The sequence below is a fragment of the Pinus tabuliformis genome, chromosome 2_2, assembly GCF_031772625.1.
Source record: "Pinus tabuliformis cultivar Carrire ecotype Pingquan chromosome 2_2, CPIR1, whole genome shotgun sequence".
Classification (NCBI taxonomy): domain Eukaryota; kingdom Viridiplantae; phylum Streptophyta; class Pinopsida; order Pinales; family Pinaceae; genus Pinus; species Pinus tabuliformis.
The window spans coordinates 432,121,509-432,140,048 of NC_142300.1; positions in this window are offsets into that span (position 1 = coordinate 432,121,509).

The following is an 18,540-nucleotide window of genomic DNA, read 5'->3' on the forward strand; positions in this document are numbered from 1 at the left end:
TGGAATGCCTCATCGTGGAGAATTGATAATAGGTGTCGCATTTCTTGCTGTTGTCGTTTGTTCCGATTCTCTACGTTGGGGGTGGTGTGCACTTGTGCAGACTGTACAACATATGTCTGTACCCATTTGGAAAGGTGGGCGCGCAAGTTGTTCTGCCCCTGTTGATTGGCTTTCATTCGAAGCTGAGGTTTTCCAAAATGTAGGTGCATCATCCTTTTGCATCCACGCCAGTCTTCAAAAGTTCCTTGATGCGTACCCCACCATCGTGTGGGTGTTGCGCGTAGTGCCCACTTCACCACATCGAACCGTTATTGTTCTGGTACTACACTTTTGAATTTTCTCAGAAATTCATCCATTACTGACAATCCATCTTATGTTGGCAGCTCCCTTGCCTCTATTGTTACGCAACGCAATGACCTGATCATCATGTTGTAATTCAGTGTTGTTACTTTGTGCAGTCGATTCTGCTATCACTCAATCTCTTCATCTAAATCCAAAGTGCAGGAGATTTCACGCTCCCACGAAATCCTTCCATCTATAGTTAGATTCACACAATCTTCTCGTTGTGCAGTTATCTTGTAGATACAGTAGAGATCATCATCACTATCGTCGTTATGCACTGGTTCGGTGTATCGCGCTCCTTTGGCTGGATATAGTGGTACTACTACGCGTAGTGACTTTTTTTCAAAGATCATTTTGTGCTTCTTTAGATTTATGACTTCGTTCATATCGGTAGCCCAGTCTATTCCTAGTAGCGCAGGATAGGGATTGTTGTCATCGACAATCTCTATCACTTCAAAATCTGCCTACGCGCTCGCGCCTTCAATATCAACTATCACCCCTTGCAATCTTCCCATGGGAAAAATCTTCTGTTGGTTCACCATTCGTAACTGAATAGGGGACCATTATAACGTGGGTTTGCCCATGCATTCCCATGTTTGATTTGGTAGTACATTCGCGTCTAAACCCAGATCTAGGATTACCTGATCCATTTCGTACTTGCCTATTTGCGCAGTCAACCTCATCTCCCTTCTTGTGCGCAATGCATGCTTTCCAAGTTTTCAGACCACGCGTGGTTCTCCTGACCCCATGCACCTAGTGATAAGTTCCTGTAGCCCTTTAACTGCCTTGTTGTCACGCAACAGTTTCATGCATGTCTCCAGAAAGGTAGTGAGAATTTAAGGATCCATCCCTAGTTCTAGTTGATCCTTACTACCTGAAGTGGAGGCCTCCATGAAGCTCTTCTTAGCTTCCATGAATTTCTCCTTCATGCATTCCAAGTCAAACTCGGGTTCCTTTGTAGGAGCCTTGTGAACCTATGCATTGTCTTTTGGCTACTTCCCTTTATCATCTACCATGGCCATACCACTCCTAAGCATCATGCTTACATCTGGGTCTTCTTCGCGCAGTTCAGACCTCATCATTTGTAAATTCTGGGTCGAAGGGGGCTGGAGTACCCCCTTTTCACGCATCTTCGTTATCAGTGAAGGGAAATCTTCTGCCTCATGATCAAACTGAGTATAGTACCAACATGATATCCTAGTATGGTTCATACAATCATGGGCATAATGCGCTAGCCCTCTGCAATTGTAACAAATTATCTGTCCGCGACCCCTTCTTGGTCCCATTCCACCTCGACCTCAACTGTGCCCCTGAAACCTAGCGCGTGCCATCCCTGCATTCAGGTAGAGGGCTCACGTTTCAGTCTGCACCCTGTAGGCAAGAGTCTGATCCCTCATTAGTTAATAGCTTCGTCACGTGCATTCATCATGGCCTACTGACCTGCAGAAATTACAAAACAATTGCTGGGACTTCTGCGTATACTTTTGCAACATATGACAATTATCCATGCTATGTTTTCCTCCTATTTGGCAGATTGCGCACCATAATGCAAATGCTGCGCTTGGCCCCACCTGTGCCTCCGATCTTAATGGCATTGGCCCTCCCCGTGCCAAGTAGTTTGCGAACACTCGACAGTGGCCCATGTCGTGCCCTTGGCCTTTTCATTTTATGCACCATACTTCCTCGTGCACCTTCGACCGAGTTGTCATGTCCTGTTTCAAACTTTGCATCTCCAGACACAGATTCTGCAGTTGCGCATGGATTTGTTGGACTCCCAACCCAAGGTCTTTTATAGGGGTCTCATGCAATCTCATTTCCATCTCCAACGCTTCAGCCTAGGTGGAAATTTTTGCTGTGACAACGCCATCCTTAAGTGTGGTGTAAGTGAGGCCACAAATGATGCACGATGATGTGCATCTCTTAACATCATATTGGCTTCGCAAATCATACTCTTCAGCCTTTGGTCCAAATCCCAGGGGGTCTCACCCAAGAGCATCGTGATCTCCGTAAACACGATGATTGATTGTGTCTCTAATTTTGGCCTGCTAAATTCCCTGTTCAACGTGGTCTGGATCTCTGCAATTCCTCCGTTCGGGTGGTCATTAGAATGCTTGATATACCACATTAATGAATGATCCTGTAGCGTGCTCACTAGCATAGGCTTTTTAATATTATCATCCACGACACCCTGTGCTTCCCATACTACTCTTACCATGAACCAGAATTGGTTCGGATCTTCATTTCCTACTCCTCTGAACACCGACAGTTTGATCGCACTTGCCATACTAAGCTGCGGTGGTGGCGAAGGTGGAGTGGGTGGAGATGGAGGTGAGGAGGGTGAAACAAGTGGCGGTGTGGGTGGGGGTGGTAAACGTGGAATTCTCTGTCTTATCAAACTAACCACGCTTCTCGGAGAGACTTTCGTGAGCTCCTCCTCACTTTCCCGCGAGGGTGAAATTAAGGGAATATTTTCCAACTCCTCACTACTTCCACTTCGCGTAGTCCCAAACATTAATTTATTTGCATAATCCTATTTTCACACAATAGCATCTTAATCCAAGTGTTCAAAGATTTAATATACATACCTCGCGGTCCCTTGAGAAAATGTCACTCTGCCTCACTGTAGCTGACAATTGTGTCTACCGCGAACTCTGTGATAAATCCTCCTATTATTCGGTCAATCCAATGGTCCACAGCTCATGCTATCTTATCTTCTGAGGCTTCTAGTCTGTGCATTAGTTCTGGAGTCCACACTATTGGTTTGTCAAGCCTACACCTTCCCTAGCTATCTACTAACTTTGTGATCCACTCATACAGCCTAAACGCAAAAGATACAAAGAAAATTTCATGGATTTCAGTGTACAAGTAGCAATCCAACCACTATTCCTTAGATACTCATGGACTTCTATTTTCCTATGCTGCAAACTCGTGAATCATATTGTCCAAACACTCTTAAATTTCTTTCTTTATAGGATTCCAGTGGCATGACATCAAACATCCTTTATGCAGATCCCGGTCCCAACAACAGAACCATTTGTTGGCTTATATGGGCTTGACCCAGGTTCAGAGGTGATTTAGCCAAGAAAATCCCGGTACTAGCGTGGACTGAGGTCTCACCTGAGGTAGTATGGGAGCGTGCTAGAACTAGGTTTCCGCACCCTTGGGATGTCTGATGGGCTTCTAGAGGTCTGCAGTCTAACTTGTCGCTATGCCCACTTGCGATCCCTTCGCAACCTGGTATGCGGCTTCGGCACAGCCCTACTCAGGGCGCGACCTGTATAATACCCAAGTCTCTTGCTACTTAACCAATTAATTAACTTGGGTGTGTAAGAGTTATGGTTATTACAGCATATTCAGCAATCATATCAGTGCACACGATACATAAACCAATACAAACATAAAGAAGATAATGCACATAAAATACACAGAAATAGGAAACAACTCCTCTTTTATTAATCCTCAATCTTGCTTACAAACTTGACATCACCCTGCACACTCAGCTGCAGGGATCCACGCACTCAGCTACAGACTCTACTAAGCCTCTGCGGACTCAGCTGCAAAGCCTCTTCCTACTACTACGACCCAATACACTTAGAATCCTACTCTAAGCTCGAACCATTCCTTCGCTACTTACTATATCATCCACTATCTTTACAACTTAGATCCTTGCTCTATTTATACAACCCCATGGTCCACGGACCATGGGTGGGCTGACATGAATTTACATTACATTACATTACTTTAGGGTGGACAACCCTATGACTTAACCTCTACTTCGCGCTCTGCGCCCGCCGTTCACGGAGTCTTACAAAACCTTTGACCAAAACTTGGGCTTTGAGCCCCAAAACTTGTTGTGGGGGGATTCCATGCCCAACAGTTGATGCAATGAAGAATAATGCTAAGTCTCCATTTGTCCATGACTTTGGTGACTTCCATGCCTTGCTGGAGCTTTTGATAGGCCAGGGTAGCTAGAGTGGAATCCCCTTCCACGATGAGAGGTCAGAAGCCTTGGACTTTGGATATGTCAAAATGTGTTCCAGAGCTTGGAGATTGGCTACATTGTTGGTAGCGATGCCTAGGATGCCCAGGTATATCCAAATTATCTCCCGTTTTGATTTTTTGAAACCTCCCCCAAATCTAGTAACTCCAGGATTACCTTTAGCAACTCCATCATAATTCATTTTAAGGATTTCATTTTTATGATGAAACTAGTGATAGGGAGCATGCAATGCCCATGCTACCTTGTTATATGCAAATTATCTCCCCTTTTGAGTTTTTGAAAGCTCCCCCAAATCTAGAAGCTGCAACATTACCTTTAACAACTCCATCATAATTCATTTTGAGGATGTCATTTTCGGGAGGAAACTAATGATAGGGAGCATCCAATTTTTCCATCACCGAAGTCTTTTTGTTCGAAGGGGGAGGGTGCAGCTCGATGAGTTGCAATATTCTCTAATCATCAAGATGACAGGGGGCAATGAAATTAGGAAATTTTGAGATAGCGGCCATTTCACAGATTACCTATTTAATTGAGGTGAGAAGGCCTTGTTCTGTCTTTTTTCCATCTTTGAATATTCTAGAATTTGGTCTTTCCAAACTGCCCATCATATAGTACCCAAGATAATGTTCCATGCCCTGTTAACCATTGGGTGTGGGGAAATTGAAGGTCTCCAATTGTCCAGAGTGTTGAGGATGGAAGCCCTATTCCTCTCAGAAGTTCTTAAAACAACCTCAGCCCACTCCTAAAGTCTATTGGTGTAATCATAAATTTTCAAAAGATGGTTAATTGTTTCCTCATTTGATTCACAAAGAAGGCACCTTAATGGACCCTTGGATCCTCTTCTCCATAAATTGTCCCATGTTAGAATCTTCCCCTGCATGTTTAGCCATAGAAAAAGAGTAATTTTCGGCCATAATTGTATATCTCATAGAGTTTTCCATTTTTGTTAAGGCTAAAGTTGGTCATGGTTTTCCATATAGCCATAGGCTTCTTTGAGATTGAAATGCCCTATTGAATTTTTACCCCATCTAATCTTATCCCCTCCTCCATCGAATTAGATTTGTCTTTCTTGAATGGTGTTGGAAAATGTGTTCCAGTCAAAGGAAATGGGCAAAGGCTCCCAGTCTTTGGCTTCCATCTAGTCTCTCCATATGTCACTTTTAGTGCTAGGCTTCTAGTAATGAGCAACCTTGTGCATCCATTTATCTTTCATAACAATGTGAAGAGAAGAAAAAAGGTCCCTATTTAAGTCTGGTAGTTGTTGCCATGCATCCTCCCATAAGAGGGACTTCTATCCATTACCAATCTCCTAGAAGCTATGCTTTTGAACGATAACTTTATTCTCCCAAGATTCATTCCAGATCATATAACCTTTGATGTCATATGTAAGCTTGATCATCATTTGAGTGAGTAGGTGCATATTTTTCCCTCCAAATGAGATCCCAAGGTGTGTGCGGGTTGTCTAGCCAATGCCACCATGTTTTGGCTCCTAGGGCTTTCACAAGAAATCTAGATGCCTAAAACCTAACCCTCCTACATATTTGGGCTTGCAAACATTCTCCCAGGCTACAAGAGCCCATATTTTCTTTGAGTCTAAGCCCCTCCAATAAAAGGTTCATTTGAATGCATCTGATGGCATTGATGACTGACTTGGGGGCAACCAGAGTAGAAAATAGATAAAGAGGCATGGTCTGCAACACTAATTTAACTAGGACCAATCTACCCGCCAGATTAAGAGAGTCAAAGGTCCAATTGGAAAGTATTTTGCGAAGTCTTTAGAGAAGGTCCTCCCAATTTGAGATTTTAAGGGATTTGTTAGTGAGAGGAACACCCAAATATCTCGAGGGGGGAGGAAATTTTTGGAAGCCAAGAGTTATATTGATGTTTCTTTGAATGGCAAGGGGAGTGTTGAAGAAGAATAATTTAGATTTTTCAAGGTTGATAGGGTATCATCCATAAATTGTTGATGGGTCTAGGAGGGGGAATTATTATGAAGCTTGAGGCCAATGAGAGAGTTATTAAGGTTGGCTTTCCTTAGGGTTCTTCTTAGGCCTTCAACCATAATGATGAAGATGAAGGGAGACAGGGGGCCTCCCTGTCTTATACCTCTGGAGGGGCATAAAGGCTTGGAGGGGGAGCCATTGATAATGATGGAGAAGAATGCTCTATAAACCATGGACATGATCCAATTTAAACAATCCTAATTGAATCCAAGGGCCTTTGGGACCTCCTGCATGTAATCCCATCTTAGTTTGTCAGAGGCCTTCGACATGTCAAGTTACATCATCATGCGAGGGTTCTTTTGAGATTTGAGAGAGTGAACCAATTCATGAGATAGAATAATGTTGTCCATAATATGTCTTCCCTCCACATAGCCAAATTGGTTTGAATATATAATGAAGTAAATGATAGATTTAATTCTGTTGGCTAGGACCTTAGAGATGATTTTGTAGATTACATTGTAGAGGGAAATAAAGCGGAAATTATCTAGATAATTGACACATTCTTCTTTAGGAATGAGAGTGAGGAAAGTGGCATTAAGAGCTTTTAAAACAATTTTGTTGATTATGGAGTCCTCCACTAGAGCATGAACTTCCTCTTTTAAGAAATTCCAAGCTTTATAAAAATAAATAATGAATCCATCAGGTCTAGGGGATTTCCCATTGGGCATGGACATTACATCTGCCTCCACTTCTTGCATTGAAACATCCCTTAGAAGCATTTCTTTGTGGTCCTGGTTGAGGATGGTAGGGATGTTGTGAGTGATTTCCTTGATTTCTTGGGTTATGTCAACCCTGGGCTCCTCTAGAATTTTGTTGAAGTATTCATTTAGCTCGTTCAATATTTCCTCATGGGTATGGAAAATTCTTCCATATTTAGATTTGAGGCCAAGGATTTTGTTATGTCTCTTGTGTTGAATCATGGAGAGACGCAAGAAGGAAGAGTTGTGTTCACCACACTTGAGCCACAAGATTCAAGATTTTTGTTGCCAAAGTTTCTCCTCCTATAAGACTCTATGTTCCCACCTCTTATGGCAGCTCATTTCTTCTTGTTTCTTTTGGTCAGTGATGCCATTATGGATGATTCTTTGTTGGAGATATTCCATGCTTTGTTCTAGTTCCCTTTTGTCTTTGAAGATGTTTCTAAAGACTTCTTTATTCTAGAATTTTATTTTATTTTTGATGAACTTTAACTTTTTCTGGAATTGGTACATTATTGTACCTAATTAGGGTGCTAATCCTTCCCACTAGTCCTTTAAGTTTTAAATGAAGTCTGTGTGCTGACGAGCCCCAAAAATGGGTAACTTTATGGGCTCATTTTGCCTATTATTCTTGATTAATCCACCATTCTTCATAGTTTTATGCATGCTTTCGAATATATTTATGTTAATTGATGAATGAGAATAGTCACTTGACCACAAAAGTCTAATACGTGCTTATTGCAGATTTTTGGACATCTTTTGGACCAAGGTCAAGCATTTATGAGCAAGTTAACAGCCAAATATGAAGTTACAAGGCTAAGGATTTGTAGGAAGGGTGTCTACTGCACTAAATGACCCCTTCCTTGAGTTCTCCACCATCAGCTCGGAGTTCAACAGCCCACCAAAGTTGATTTCAAGTGGCAGCCGAGCAGGTTTTATAAAGTGGCTGATTAACTGTAGTCTTGAGCAGCCAAGCTCCTAAAGTTAAGGAGGACTATTGGGAGTCCTCGTGTTGCATAAGTAGGAAGGCTTCAAGCCTTGGTAGTTTAGCTATTGAACACTTCTTTTTCACACTTAAGTGTAGCTCTGCATTTCAGCTCATTTTCGAGCTCTTGCTGTAAACAGTTTTGTGACATGACTATTATTTTTTGAGTAATGGAGATAAATTTCACTTTGCACCAGATTTGAGCTTTCTTAGGGGGTTGTAGCTCTTGGGGTTGGGCCCAACCCAAGTGCCAGTACCTCCTTTGTGTACTTTTATGTGTTTTCCTTGCATTCATAGGATAATTTCTGTTATCTAGGTTAAGATCTTGCTTTGTTACTTAGGTTGCTTTTGATGATTAAAATAGCTTTTCATGCTTCAAGTTGATTTGAAAGTTTGGTAATAGAAAAGATCTGAAAAAATGCCATCAAGCAATCCTTTATCTCATCACTCCCTCCTCGGGACCATGAGCTGAGACCAAGGCATACTTTCTACCACAAAAGCACTGTTCTTGCCTTTCTATGCAATTGCTAGTGTTAGATTTTTAGTTGGAAAAGTTGATACCAGTTGTAATTGCATGTTTAGATCTGTTCTTTCTTAGTTTCCATAGCTATCTTGCATGATTTCTTGTCTATAAACTTCTGTTCATCATGTTTCTGGTTGTTAGGTCAAATTAGGTCAAAGTAGATAGATCTTTGGTTTTTCTAGTCTTTGTTCGATCAGTTTTGGAAAATAGTGTGCAGAGTACCTGTAATACATTTCTACCTACCCTTCCTCCATCATCCAACCTGTTCCAACTCCTAATCCAAGATTCCTTACCTCCATTTGCTACACTTTCCCAATTTGCCCTAATTTCTATATTTTTGTGCAACATTGCTTTCTCCATCCTTGAGCAAATCCAACTATCTTCATCACTCTTGAGCTTCATTTACCAGGACCCACACATCTTAACAACCTTATCCACCTTCATTTCCACTTCTCCACCATCTTTTCTCCATCAATCCTCTAAAATCCTCCTTCGACTATTCCTATAGAACTTCTTGTAGAACATCCTCTAGAACCCCTGCAGACTTCCTGTAGAAGTTCATGTGAGCAGTTTTTTGAAATTTGATCACTGTGAAACTCTTTGGAAGGGTGATAGGGACCCCTTAGGCCCTATTCTCACCTTCCCAACCTCCTGCAAGTTCCCACTCCATTTCCTTTCGGCAATCAACCTCTGCACAGTCAAAAACAGTTAAAGCACATGCATAATAAATCTGCAAAGTTTCTAAAAAATACAAAAAGATGCTCTTTCCAAATTTTCCTTCAGAAGTAGCTTAGTTACATGTATCTTTCCTTTCCAAGAGTTAATGGAATCCATTTCAACAACTTTCATCTCTTTTCTTGCACCAGTAGGGTTAGTCAGTAAAACTAGGGTTTTCTAGGGTTTGCATTTCCTCTTAGCTTTCATCTTCTTTCTGCTTGTAGACTAGCTTCCCTTGAGTTAGCTTTCATCCATCACAGTTAAAGGCTTCTTCTAAGAGCTCATAGAAGTTGGCTTAAGCTCCTAGCGAACTTGTGCCATCTGATCAAGTGACAACCTGCGGCAAGAGCTAGTACTTATGCATACAACACTGTTGCTTCCAAGTTTGTTACGAACAAGCGGGTTGATAAAAGTAGAGAAGGGAGTCCCAAGAGTTGCAGAATCATTGCTGCAATATTGGAGCGCACCATTTTTTTGGCGCCATTGCCAGGGAAGCATCAGATTATTTGTGATTGCTTCTTTTCTTCTATTTTCTACTGCAACCTTCTGCTCAATAGTTTACTTCAACAAGAGTAGAGTAGTTGTTTCATTTCCATTCTGCAATTTTATTTCCGCAAAAGTAGATTAGACATTTCCTGCTTTCATTTCATTTCAGCAAGCATAGATTAGATATCTATGTTCCTTCCGCAATTTCAATTATGCAAGCGTAGATTAGCATTTCATTTCTGCAATTTCAATTCTGCAAGCGTAGATTAGCATTTCATTTCCACAATTTCATTTCAGCAGCATAGATTAGTCATTTCTTGCTTTCATTTCAATTCTGCAATCTTCATTCCAGCAAGGTTTTTTTTAGTTAGTTTCAATTTGTTGTTCAATCCATTTCAATTTTGCAGGTATAAGCAGAAAAAAACAAAAAAAAGCAACCAAAAAGATTTCCTTTCATGCCTCATAGGAACAGAGACAATTCAGGAAAATTCTTACCCAATACTCCCACCACATCACTGAGTCACCCTTCTCTCTGCTTCGTTGGCAGTGATGTAGAAGAACCTATAGGTGAACCTCCAAAGATATATGAAGATCCTATAATAGAAGAAGAGGAAGAAAACATTCCTCCTTAGACCATGGTAGAACACAAAAACGATATAGGAAATGAGGAGAGAATAGAAGGTACCTTTCCCATCTGAGAGACCAATGGGGACACAAAAGTGAAAAACATAAGTCCCTCGGCCTTACCTCACTTCCATGGATTGACCACTAAAGACCCTGATACCTTCTTGTTTGAGTTTGTTGTCCTTTGTTGAACTTATGACTATGCAAAAGACGAGCAAAAGTTGAAACTCTTTCCCTCTACCCTCAAGGATGCAGCTCTACGCTGGCTCATGGGCTTACCTAGAAATAGTATCACAACTTGGGCTCAGATGTAGCAAGCCTTTAACAACAAATACCGAGATTATTGTATGTTGAAGGAAACAAAGGGAGAAATCTTTCTGATGATCGTGGGAAGTGATGAATCTTTAGAAGATTATGAAGAAAGGTTCCAACTCAGTTATAAAAGGGCTAGGTGCACACTTGACCGAGAATCTCTGAAGCTGGTTCTGCTCTGAGGAGTCCTTGAAGACCTTCTAGATACCCTCCATTTGTTGGCTGGGGAAGACATCTACCAACTACCTTATGACGACATGAAGACTGTGTTAAGAAACCATTCTAGGGCAGCCTGGAAAAGAGGTAGGGGGAGTCAACTTTTAGCCAGCACCACCTCTTCCAAACATGATTTTGTAGACCAGATGGAAGACCTTAAAAGTGAGGTGAGACAAACCATTGCCATGCAAATGGACACCTTCCAAATCCAACAGAAGCAAGAGGAAACTGAGAGGGCTTTGGCCATCTTTTGTCCTAGATGTACAAGGAAGCATCCTAGGAACGAGTGTCCACTACACTTCGTAGAGATATGCTTCATTTGTGAGGCAAATCACCCTACAAACCAGTGCCCAAACTTACCCGGACTTAAAGCTATGTACCAAGGGGCTGATGGAGCCACTGAACCACTCTACTTCCTAAACCAAAGGAGGCCACATGGACCTAGACCATACCAGCAGGGGATGTAAGGGACATTCCAGACTTATTACAACCCCAACCAATCCACTCACCTACCTTCTTGGGGTCCCCCTGCTCATCCTTCATGGTCCGCACCCCCTCCTTGGGCATAGCCATCTCAATACCATACTCAACCTGCTGCTCATTAATTCCATTCTCATGTTTAGCCACAACCTCAGTGGAATGCACCTCAACAGGGGTGGAGGCCCCAGTACAACTCTCCTCCTGCTATTTTTCCTCCACCACCTGCTCAACCACAACCATTACCTCCTGCTCCTCCAAGACAACCCCAGATGCCTGCTCAACTGAACCCGAACCCCAATAATAGACAGGCCCAACAAGTATATATTGGAGAGACAACATGCCCTACCTATGCTGTGGAGATTCAAGAGATCAATCTACAATCTAGGAAGGTCCTCCAGGATGGCCAACCTCCTCCTAAGGAGGATGAGGAAGAAAAACAGGAAAGTGAACCCAAAGCCATTCCACCGTTTCCTGAGAGACTAACTCGAACCACACAACCAAACCCAGAAGAGACTGCGCTCCTAGGAGAACTTAAACAATTATGTGTAAAAGTACCACTTCTCCAAGCCATAAAAGATGTACCAATCTACAACAAATTGATCAAAGAGAAGTGTTTCAAGTACCCAGGCAGGCATAAGAGAGATTCCCCAACTATCAATGTTATAGGACAACTATCCGACCTAATGTTGGGACAAGTAATCTGTCCAAAATATCTAGATCCTAGGAGTCCTGTAGTCGATGTCCACATCAATGGCACCATAATCCCCCACACCTTGATCGATCTAGTGGCTGCCATTAATGTGATGACTAGGGACACCATGCTCAAACTCAACCTTCAAAGTTCCCTAAGAAAGACCTCGACAGTACTGCAGTTAGTAGACCGCTCCACTGTGACCCCTGAAGGGATTGTGGATGATGTTATGGTCTCCATTGATTCTTGGGAGTACCCTGCGGACTTCTTGGTCCCTCAGCCAAAGGAAAAACTCACTGGATACCCCCTCATTTTGGGAAGGCCTTGGTTAGCTACTGCAGATGCTTACATCAGTTTTCGAGCTAGAAGCATGACCATTAAGAATGGGCCTATGTCCAAACAGCTAGTCCTATATCCTCCTGCCCAACCTCTGCTAGAACATGACTTACCTCTCTAGTTGGAGGAGAAAGATGAGGATGAAGTCTACCTTGCACCATTGTGTATAGTGGAAGCCACCAAGGGAGGTCCTCAAACCCAGGAAGACCTTATTGAAAATTTGATTCAAAATCCACCTCCCAGTGTGCTACCATTAGAAGAGTTGGTAGGAGACACCCAAGCCAGTGCTTTAGTGGATCTCTATGTGACTGATTCGACCTCTCCCCAAGTTAAGAATGTGGAATTTTGCCCCAAGAACCTTATAGATCAACTCATCCCTATCCCCCTCTCAGGAGAAAGAGTTGTGTAGCTTATTGAACAACCATTTGGATGCTTTTGCTTGGAGGTATAAGGAGATGAAAGGAGTCCATCCTTTAGTTTGTACCCATCACATTTACATTAAAGGGGATTGTAAACTAGTTAGGCAACCTCAGAGGAGGATAAATCCAGCCCTCAAGGACATTGTCAAAGAAGAACTACAAAAGTTCCTAGATGCAGGATTCATCTACCCCATCTCTGATAACGAGTGGGTTTCTCCTTTAGTGCTTGTGCCCAAGAAGAATGGGAAGTGGAGAATCTATGTAGATTATTGAGAACTTAACAAAGCTACCAAGAAGGACCATTTCCCTTTTCCTTTCATAGATCAAGTGTTAGACGGCCTAGCAAGGAAGAAGTTCTTTCCTTCCTAGATGGGTTTAGTAGGTATAATTAGATCCAAATCAGCCCAGAAGACCAAGATAAGACCACTTTCACTTTTCCATGGGGTACCTTTGCCTACGGGTCCTTTTCTTTGGGTTATGCAATGCTCCTGCTACTTTCTAGAGACTAGTACTGAGCATATTTGCTAAATTGGTTCATGATTCGGTGGAAATCTACATGGATGACTTTACTCCTTATGGGTCCAACTTGCAAGAAGCATTGGCTAACCTGGGAAAAGTTTTAACCAAGTGTATTGAAATGAACCTGTCCCTCAGTCCTGAAAAATGTGAATTCCTAATGACTGAAGGGACCGTGCTAGGTCCTACAATTTCTTAGCAAGAATTACAGGTGGATCCCAACAAGATTGCTATCATCCAAAGGGTTCCACCTCCTCAAAAGGTAAGAGATGTTCGGAGTTTTCTATGCGTAGCAGGATATTATAGAAGATTCATTAAAGATTTCAGTAAGCTAGCCTCTCCATTGTTTGGTCTTTTGGGGAAAGATGTTGAGTTTACATGGAATAACAACTATCAAGAGGCTCTGGATGCATTGCAAGTCAGCTGGTAATTGCCCCAATTTTGAGAGGTCCAAACTGGGCCCTACCTTTCCACATTCACACAAATGCCTTGAACAAAGCCATAGGAGTAGCCTTAGGACAAGTTGAAGAAAAGCTACCATATGCCATATATGTTGTTAGTAAAAACCTGTCCAAGGCAGAGTTAAACTATACTGTAACCAAGAAAGAGCTCCTAGCAGTAGTCCATTCCATAAACAAGTTCAGACACTACATCACTGGTTATCAAACATTCATACACATTGATCATGCTGCAATTAGGTATCTGATGAATAAACCTGATGTAAATGCTCGTACCATTAGATGGTTACTTTTATTGCAGCAATTTGATTTGACAATTGTTGATAAGCCAGGTAAGGAAAATGTTGTTGTTGATTTTCTGTCTAGACTAGATTTGCCTGCAGGTGAAGAAGGGATGGTGGATGATCAAATTCCAGATGACCACCTGTTTGCTATTTCAATACTCTCTCCATGGTTTGATGATATAGCAAATTACCTGGTTTTAGCACAGTTCCCGCCACACCTATCCTTAAAAGAGAAGAGTAAGATCGTGAGGAAAAGCACCCCATTCACTTGGATTGGGGGCAACTTGTTTAAACTTGGCCCAGATCAGATTTTGAGGCGTTGTGTCAAGGAGGAGGAAGTTTTCGACATCCTCCTAACCTGTCATGATGGGCCCTGTGGAGGCCACTTTGCAGCAAAAAGAACCACCTTCAAAATTCTACAGGTAGGCTACTATTGGCCCACTCTTCATCAAGATGTCAGGAGATACATCAGCCAATGTGACCGATGCCAAAGGATGGGGAAACCGACTCCAAGGGATGAGATGCCCCTCCAACCTCAAGTGACTTTCGAGCCATTTGAGAAGTGGGGCATGGACTTTGTGGGTCCTATCAACCCTCCTTCAAACCAGAGGTCTTACATCATTGTGTGCACAGATTACCTAACAAAGTGGGCAGAAACAAGGGCAATCAAAGTAGCAACAGAAGAAAATGTAGTTGAGTTTTTGAGGGAAAATATCTTCTACAAGTTTGGCTACCCAAGAGAATTAGTCACAGATCAAGGAAGTTAGTTTACCTCTAACCTAATTGAAGACCTGCTCGCTCATCACAAGATTAAGCACAGAACTTCCACCCCTTATCACCTGCAAGCAAATTGATAGGTGGAAGTCACTAAGAAAGCTTTGGAAGAGATTTTGACTAAGGTAGTGAGAAACAGTAGAAAATATTGGGCAGATCGCTTGGTTGAGGCCATCTGGGCCTATAACAATACTTGGAAAACTACAATAGGTTTCACACCCTATGAGCTGGTCTACGGGAAGAAGGCTTTGCTGTCCATAGAATTTGAATATAACACATTGAGGTTGGCAACTCAGCTGGACCTAGATCTCAGCCGTGCACAACAAGCAAGATTATTGCAACTGAATGGACTAGATGAATAGAGAATGTAGGGCCTTCTCCACTTAGAGGTGGTCCAACTTCAAAGAAAGATATGGCATGACCGACACCTTAAAGAAAAGAAATTTCAGCCAAGGGATTGGGCACTGTTATATGATTCAAGATACAAGGATTTCAAAGGAAAGCTGAGGACAAGATGGTTGGGACCATATACAGTGGAGAAATGCAATGAAAATGGTTCAGTCCTTATCAGGACCATTGATGAAGAAGCCATCCCCATGCTCGTCAATGGGCATTGATTGAAAATCTACAGGAAGCCCCTTTCTAAGTAGGAGTTCATTGAAACTCTGGATAAATTAGTGTTGGTGGTGGAGCAGGCCCCTGTCTCCACTCCACCCACACCTTGAGCACCAAAAAAAAAGGAAATAGAAAAAAAATGAAAAGAATAAAAGATCCTTGGGTGAAAACCTCTGGGAGGCACCCAGGGCAGACAGTGAGGGTGAAAACCTCCTGGAGGCACCCCAGCTATCTCAGACTAAAAAAAAAAGAAAAAAAGAAAAAAGAAAAAAGGAAAATACACCTAATTTTTGTTGGATAAATTGCAGGTTGCAGGAAGGACATTGTAGGTTAGGAGGATCGCACAAGACAGAGGTCAGCACTAGGCTGCAAGCATCCCTCACAATCCATTCCTCCATGACCACTACCCTTTCCTAAGATTTGGTCTCATTTGGGCTAAGATTTCACCCTCTACAGGAAAGTTCTGTGTCTTCTACAGGAAAGTTCTGTGTCTTCTACAGGAAGATCCTGTAGAACCTACAGATGAGCCAAAATCGACCTCAGAAGAGGACCCGAAGATTGGGAATCTACCCATGAGGCCTGTAAACCTCCCTGCTTCCATCCATCGCCATATGTCACCTTTTTCCATCTCTGAACACCTTCATTGCACTCATTTTTTTCCTGCACAGTCACATACAGAAATCTTGTTTTCTTCATACTGCCAGCAAAAACTTTTTAATAACAAATCAAGAAGCAATTTTTCACTCACCATACCCTCCAGCTAGACTCCTCATCAGCCGAGACCCTCGTCAACATTATAGCCCTGCTCATTCTAGCTTGCATACAAGGAGGAGAAGCAGCTACAGGACATCCTACATGAATCCTGTAGCAGCTAATCCCTCTGAAAGACATACTCCAGAGACAAGGACAACAAAGTATGGCAAAAGAAACATGCATGGAGCTCTACCTGAATGTATGAACATCAGAAACAACTGAGGCCAAGCATGCAGTGTTCATGCAGCAGCAGAAAACGAAGGAATGGGTTCCAAAACCCGAAATCTGCATAACATGGACGCGACCACGCAGGTAAGTTCCTAAACTCGTTCTTCAATTGCACAAATTATATTTTAAAGTTGCATGACTATGGGAATGGTTCAAATTGAGTGCAATCGGAGGCCAATCAACTAGCCACCCTCAGCCAGTTACACATCCTCGTGGAATCCCAACGAACTTCGTTAAATTCCAAACTGCCGATTAGATGTGCAGCGAGCACGTGTCGAGTATCCATTCAGGAAGAAATCGTCGGGACTGGTAGTGGTGGCGGCAGATAATGGGAGAAAGGAGATGATGGCTATTAGAAACATGTGGAAACATAATGGTTGTGACGTCGGATCAACAGTCCAGTCCAGCCACCTCATTCCCTCACCACGAATCACGCCGCAGTTAAAATATGCTCAGTTGAACCATGCACCACCCTCTGTTCATTCTGCACTCACAATGTTCTCAACCGGAGTACGCATCCACACCTTCTCTAATAGTTAACCAGTCATCCTCCACTAGTTTTTCTACCTGTTTTCGAAAATCTCCCACCTATCGGGCTCTGTCGGAAGCATAGTTTCATTCTATAGGAACCGGGAGCCTTCTACAAGAAGGGTTCAACAGGAAAGGCAGAGAACACCTTTGCGGAAGGAAAACCCAGAATTTTCGTCGAATTTCAAGCTCCAGATGAGGTAGGCTCGAGAAAACTCCTCTGTGCATGGTTTTTTTGAGCAAGGTGGTAAATTGAACACGACAGTAGATTGAAAAAAGAAAGTGGAAGTTTGCCTGTGCATTAAAAAGGTGAAAGTCTGCCTGCAAATTTCCATGAGTCTACACAGTTTTTTTTTCTCTCTACATTTGAAATCCCCCATCATTTTTCAAAATTCTGCTATAAGAAAGATACATGCAGCAATATGGGCTAGCCTGTGTGAGTGTGTGAAAAAACGACTGTGCATATCTATCTATGTGCTGAGAAAATAACCTGTGCCCCTATACTCTGTTCTGTAAAAAAAAAAAAAATTCCTTTTCATAAACAGGCAGTAAAACTTTTGGTGACAGTAGTCTTAAAGAAGGAGAATTATTGCTACTTGATATTGTAAGAAACACACGCGAAATTCCTTCTTCGGTTTAGAAGAAACCGGATTCAGCTATCCTCTGTTGCAGTGAATTGACTGTTTGTTTTCTTGAGCATTTTCCTTTCTGGGTAAAACGTAAAAAGATAACTAAACACCATGCCAGGAGGATTCATAAGGAAAGAACCCTCAGACTCTAGCAAGTTGCACGAGCACCCTGAGGTTGTGGACCTTTTCACTCAGGCAAATTGGATCTCCTTCTTTGACAAAATTCAGGGTTTTGATGAGGTAATAAATGAAGAGTTTTTAATTTCCCTGAGACCACATTCAAAGACACATGCCACAGTTATTTTTATAGGTTTGAACCTAGAACTTACCCTTGAGCTCATCAGTAGAATTACTGGTCTACCATTGGGGCTCCCTTGGAGCAAAGAAGAGAGATCATTGGGCCAAGATGCTAAGAAAACATTTTTTCTGCCTGAGGAGCATCCTATAGAAGACAAAAATGGAGTTAGAAGGACAAGCTTACCTCCTCTCTGGAGTGAATTTAGCTATAAAATTATGAAGTATATCACATGTGAATGGAGGTTTATCATCATCTATGGATATCATTCCAGGTTGTTACATGAATTAAGTCATGGGATGGACTTGCCTCCAGAAAATAAACTAAGCATCCCATATTTCCTTCTTCAGTCCTTAATTGAATGTGGTACAAAGCTAAATGAAGGGATCCCCGCTCAGTTGGCCAACCATGGGCTCATCAAACTGTTGGTGGAGGATTCTTTACACACCTATACTATCCCCATAGCTTGGGAAACCTTCAGAAATATGTCCAGGGATGATAACATTAGAACTTTGGCTGAGAACATAACCCCATCCAACAGTGAGGAGGGGGAGCAAACTGAAGGAATTCAGAAGGACAGTGATGAGAGAGCACAGGATATTCAAGCAGAGGGAAAAACAAAAGGAAG